This window comes from Pseudophryne corroboree, chromosome 1, assembly GCF_028390025.1.
Source record: "Pseudophryne corroboree isolate aPseCor3 chromosome 1, aPseCor3.hap2, whole genome shotgun sequence".
Taxonomy (NCBI): domain Eukaryota; kingdom Metazoa; phylum Chordata; class Amphibia; order Anura; family Myobatrachidae; genus Pseudophryne; species Pseudophryne corroboree.
Window position 1 is genome coordinate 243,849,240 of NC_086444.1, and position 6,813 is coordinate 243,856,052.

Genomic DNA, 6,813 nt, shown 5'->3' on the forward strand with positions numbered 1-6,813 from the left:
TTGTCTTTCCAGACGATGATTGAGAACAATCCATGACACTGCCAGGTCTCAGCTGTCCAAAGGGGGCAGTACAAGGTATTAACTCTGCAGGATGCTCAAACTTTTGCAGACGCCATTTTTTGTTTTCTGTTCTTTTGAAAGTGTAAATGATGGAAATAAAATCAAACTTTTTTTGACATGTTATAAGAATGTCTAATCTGTAATTTGATGCCTTTTGGAGATTTTTCCATCTTTCCTTGGCTTCTTTTTGCACATTAAAATGAATTTTTGCCTGGGGTGCCCAAACTTTCAATACCCATGGTACATCTAAGTTATAGAAAAGCAGGGTGCAAAAGTATCATTGTTCTTGGAGACCCAGAAAACATCAGGGCCCATTGTGTTGTAGGCCAGTGCAAGGTTTACAGAGATTTAGGTTAACAGCTCACATGACATACAGTACAGTAAATGCATTCTAACCTCAACTACTTCACTGATAGATAACTATATTTAGTGCTAAATGCTATACGACAGGCAAGATGTAAGTGTGGGCTGAATAATCTAATACACCAAAAGGTTTAGTTGCCTAAACAGATAATTAGGTCAGTTAAAATGTCAAAATAGAAAGGAAAAACAAATTAAGAAAACATGAAATAAATAATTCTAGTTTGTTGATCAGTGCTGCCATTAGCTGAACCTAGACTTGTATAATAAATACCATTCCATAGTTGTTTACACATGACATTTATTTCCACGGGAGCTGCTGTTGGACATGTTCAGGTAAGCATGTTATGCTTCTTACACTTTAAATAGACCTTAAGGGGTATATTCAATTATGGTCGGATCCATTCCGACATGCATTTGTCGGAATGGATCCGACAAGGGCTATTCAAAGCCCATCTCAATTTGACTTTAAAAAAGTCGAATTGAGATGAGGGGGGGGGAGAGGGGGAGAGCTGCGGACAGACAGGGGACAGCAGCGCTGCAGGAGGATGTGGCACAGCCACCAGACCTCACGGCAGCGTCCACCCGGCTCCAGCAAGTGGGACCTCGCTTGCTGGAGCCGGATGGACGCTGCCGTGAGCGGCGGCTATTACACATCCTCCTGCAGTGCTGTGCTGTAGCGCTGCTGTCCCCTGTCTCCCCGCGGCTCTCCCCCATCTCCCTGCGGCTCTCCCCCTCTCCTCCTCCCAGGTCCAACATCTCAGTTTGACTTTTTATTAAGTCGAACTGAGATGGTCGGAAACAGGGCCAAAACCTGTTGAATTTGGCCACGTTTCTCGCAGAAGTACCCGACTCGGCAGCTATACTGCCGATTCACGTACTATTCGACAAGTCGAATTCCCCAACTTGTCGAATAAAAATGCTCGGGACTGAATAGGTCGGAACCCCTTTCCGTCCTGAAAAAGTCAAAAACTGCCATCTTTTCGACAAGACGGCAGTTTCAACCTTAATTAAATATACCCCTAAAACATTACGACCTCCGTCATAATATGGCTGCTAGAATTCGGCTGCTAGAATTCATAGAATTCCATTATTGAGCATTTCAATGGTGCATATTAGGATTTAATTGTCTACTATTTTGGAATACTATATCTGGAAAAAAAAACCTAAGGATGACATACAGTATAAGCACAATTTACTTAAGATAATATTTTAAAATTTCTCAATAAGAAACATTTGGCCCAGGGTTACTGTTAAAAAATCCTGATACTCTAGGGCACCGTGATTAAAAAAAGTTTGGGAACCACTGGGTTATAGAATTCAGAGCATAGGATGAGCTAGTAAATTGCATCTCGCATGCAGAAGAGGATAAATTGTGTTCTTGAATAGCAATGGAACACATGGACATTTATAAGAACAAACCTGTTCACTGTTAGGCACACACTGGAATACATACTGAGTTAATGAGACAGTGTGACTCACTAAAAACTGGATTACCACCAGGTCTATGTATTTGTTTGAAGTCCAATAAAAAGAAATGTTATTTTACTGTTCTGTACGAGTAGTATAATGCTGTCATGTGGCAACTTATCTTCATATCACTTTCCAACCATTTTGGCCCTTTCTTTCCAGTTTATAAATGTGTATCCATTACATTGCTTACGTAATCACATTGAAAGCTATATGCCAAAACACCAATCTTAAATCCTAGCATCCAGTAAAAGTTCAAAATAATTGTTCCATTATGTTAACATATTTAGAATTAGGTACATTGTATACCAAATATCCTTCTGAAACTAGTTGGAGTTACAGGGGTGAAAAATGAATTTTGGAAACTACAATATTACACAACATCATTATTATTCAGCTTTCTGCCTTCCAAAACAACACCTGCTAGAAAAGGCTACATGTAACTAGGCGCCGGGTTTGGAAGCCTGCCTTTGTATCCCGTGCGTTGGCAATAACATATACAAACTGGAGCAGGTGTGAATATTGACAACAAATGCAAGTCCTGGACTCCCAGCATTAAAGTAAAGCACGTCTAACTTATGATATTATTTCTGCCAAACTTCAGTCGTTTTTATGCTAAAATGATTCCCTGATAATCTTTTATATGCTTTTTTCTTTTTTTCTACTTATAAATACAATATGTTGTACATTAGTTTCCCAAGTTCTTTTTTTTCTCTATTTGGCTTTGCCATTTAGTGTCACACACAATGCACAATCTCAAGCACTAGAAATAAATCATCTTTTAGTTGCAGTACATAAAACACCGGGAAATAAAAGTCTAACTTTTGCCAAAAAACCTTTCAGATTTTCATTAGGCAATACTTGCAGTTAACCGTGCAAATGGCTTTCAGTACTGCAAAGCAAAGCTAATGTAAAACAAAAGGTAATGTATTTCTTTATGAATTACAGACCTAAATTAAGATTAATATTATACAAAGGATGGAAAAGATTAACACAAACTTTACATTGATACAGACTTTGAAAATAAAAAAGTGTTTGCTTATGTTCCGGATGCATAGGTTTGGCACCCAATGCAAACATGACAAATGCACCCATTACCTAAATTAATATAACCAAATGCTTTTCAAACTCTATTTTGTGACCTTTACTTATTACCACAATATACTGTATATGCTGTTATTCTGTATCTGTAAAAAATAAGGTATACTGGCCTAGGGGTCAGGAGGCCATTAGTCCCCCAGGACTTTACAATTTTGCTGTGTAGACTATGTCAGGATTTGCTGTTTGGATGTCTCCAGGCCTATATCAGAGTCTCTGGTAACTGGAGTAGTGTTGCTCTGGAAGCTAGGAGATGTAGTTCCTACTCATAGGAGTTGCGAGTTGCTTTGATCCCGTAGAAGGTCAGCAGGGGTTCAGAAACTAGCGTCAGGTGGTTGACTAGACCTAGAGCAGTGGTGCGGAGTCTAACCCCACTGGTGGCATTGTCCAGGGAACTCCGCAAAGGGATTTGGGTTTCGCTGCACCCGACAGGCCGGTTGAGGTCCCCTGTCTCGAACACATGGGCTAGCAATTAAGACTTGGGAAGATCAGGTAGAGTCTGAAATACGAAGACTGTGATGGTGGTCTGAGACTGATGGCAACTAAAATATCAGACTAGGGCCAATGATAACTGTGGCTTCAGACTGGAACTGATGATAACTGTAATATCAGACTGGTACTAGTGGTAACTGTAATGTTGGACTAGAACTGATGATTGAGATATCAGACTTGAACCAATGGTTGAAGATATTGGATTTGCACCAATGATTAAGATATTGGACTTGCACCATTGGCTGAATATATTTGACTTGCTCCAATGGCTGAAAATATCAGACTTGCACTAATGGCTGAGGGATATCAGACTTGAACCAATGGTCTAGGAGTATCGGACTGAACAGATGGTTAAAGGGTATCGGACTGTACCGATGATTAAGGAGTATCTAACATACTATGGACAGAGTCAATACTGAATCAGGATTCCCAGGAACCAATCAGGCATACTGGGAAGTACAGCGCTAAAGCTCACACACAGAGCTGTGTGTCTTATGGCACTGTCAGCTAGGCACAATGAGTAGAGAGACCAGTTGCTGAAGACAAGATCCTGCAGATACTCACACAGGGACATTCTCACACAGATGACTAGTTGGGATCAGTGTGAGATCCTGACGGTCGGGATCCTGGCGGTCAGGAGACTGAAGCCAGGATCCCAACAGCTGGGATTCCGGCAGTGAGTGCAGTGTGTCCGCTCGCCACGCTTTGGGCCTGGTGGAGAAATTCAGTCACAGGGTTATATTCCTCCTCAGATGGTGGTGTGGACCACCACACAAGTGGGGAAACCAGCCGGCGGTCGGGACTCTGACCAGCCATATTGCAGCTGGTGTCGGGATTCCGGCTTTGGTATATTGACTGCCGTAATCCCGCCCGATGCTCAATTGACTGCCTCCCGACTAATCATGAGCTTTCAGCAGCAAGTAACACAGACTGCAGCTGAACTGGTGGAGTGATGGCAGAAGTAAGGATTGTATCTTGGTTTGTGCTCCTCTTGGTTTGGGCCACACTGCTTATACAGTATAGCAACACGTGACGCCTGAGGCAGGCAGACTCTTCTCTCCAGCTGCTCCAATTGTTCTTTGTTTAGGAGGGCTGTTATGCATTCTCTGACAGGTGTCTGGTGTAGATATAAATTGCGCTTTTACACTGTCTAGAGGTCTTTACTTGCTAATTGGGCACTAGCAGGAGCAGTCAACCAATTACAGTGCTGGTAGGTGTGTCTAGCACAGGGCAAATTCAACATAAGAGCATCAAAGGTCATTTTGTTCATGCAGGAGGTGTATGTAACTAAGCTGGTTTTGCCAAAATTATGTCTGCATTTGGTCAGTAGCTCAGATTAGTTGTGGTATGTATAATAAAGCCACCACAAATATAAATAATCTACATTATAGAACTGGGTGGGAAGCAGATGTATTAAGCCTAGACAAGTGATAAAGCAGTGATAAGTGGAAGATGATAATGTACCAGACAATCATTACGGGTTTGAAAAAGGTGCATTATCACTTTCCACTTATCACTTCTTTATCAATGCTTTATCACTTCTCCAGGCTTAATACATCTGCTCCTGGGTTCTGTATAGTAAATCCAGCAGAGATTTAAAAAAATAATACCACTAGTGGGATAATGCCACCAAAGATTGGGCTAGGTCGCTACATTAAAATCCATTAAAGCTCTAACATCAGGATAATCATGCCACCAGTGATATTAGGGCCCCACCAGAAATTTCAGGGAACTGCATTTTAAAGCCACCATAGATTTTGAATACCTGCTTTGTAAAACTTTTACAAATTTTAGTGACTTACATTGTAAAAGTGCCAGAGATTTCTGGGTCTGCATTTTATAGCATTCTCTAGAGCACTGAACAATAGGCAAATTCTCTCCATATTGTATATTAATTGAAATGTTTTCTGCATGGACGTGTTTATGATGGGTGCAGGGTGTGCGACACGCACACTCTGCAGACATTCACAATACTTACCTATCCATAGGCGCCTCAGACATCTCTGTGAAAATGGTGCTAGTGAAGATAGTAAAATTCTGAAAGCGAGCAAAGTAGTACATAAGAAACAAGAAAATGAACTAGCGACCAGAATGCAGCAAACCAAACTGAGCAGGAGTAGAGACAAGGATTGCGGGGCCAAGAAGGAGTAGAGAGAGTGTGACAGATACTGTTGCAGAATACAGTATGTGATAAATAAGAAGTCAGTGAGGTAAACCAGATAGCAATGACAGCCACGGAACTATTATAGTACAACTGAGAATATTTAGACTTTTACAAGGCAAAATGTGCTATATGATTCACTGTCCATAAATAAGTTGTTTAAAAATTAGTTTTGGCTTGAATTTAACACTGTGACTGCACTTTACATCCTGACTCTTCTTCACAATACCCAATATTCTATAGTTCTATCAACAACAGGAAGAAATACATTAGGGTTTAGCTTTATTGCTAGCTACAAACTGGAATATGAAGTACAGGATATCTGAATGGTCCTGGGTGTGGTGAGTATTGTGCCTTACTGTTTTACACATCCCTGAAGATTTAAGAATTATTATACAGTATAAACTTAGAACACGTACTAAATTATCTATCTATCTATCTATCTATCTATCTATCTATCTATCTATCTATCTATCTATCTACAAAACTGTATTTAACCACTTAACTAATATTTTTTCCAAAAACTGCAAAAAATTGTCAGGTTTTTTCTTTCTATGATTGAATAAGGTCACAGAAAAGAACATTTTTTTTTTAAAGAACTGATTTTTATTGAGGTTTTTCATAAAAGAAATATATGTTTGACAACATGACACCAGTATCGAGAGATTACGACCCTCAGAACATAGGGAACGTACAGAAAATGGATCAGTGCAGGTATGCATAGGTCAAACAACAATATGCAGCAAAAAATACAGTCAAACGCGGGGGGAGACATAGGGGGGGGGGTCTAGGATGGAGAAAAGAAGGGGGGGGATGAAAAGAAGAAAGGGCAGAGCGCTGTCAGCCCATCAAAGGACGAATCACCACACGAGGGTGGGGTCATGAGCATAAAACCATACATCCTTTTACATAGTCACTGATCAAATTACTGCAGTTGAGTTAATATAATAGCATTGTTAAAGAGAGAGACAGACTAGGCATGGAGAAGATATGAATAGAAAAAGAGAGAAGATGGTATCCAGGAGGGAGACGAGGTGAAAAAAGGAGGGAAAGAGCAGGAAAAAGAAACCAAGTTATCTGGACATCTTCCAATGGGGATTTTCAAAGGCTGCAACTATCGTGGATTGAGTGGCCTGGTCTAGGGTAGCCATATAGGGACCCCATTTTTTGTA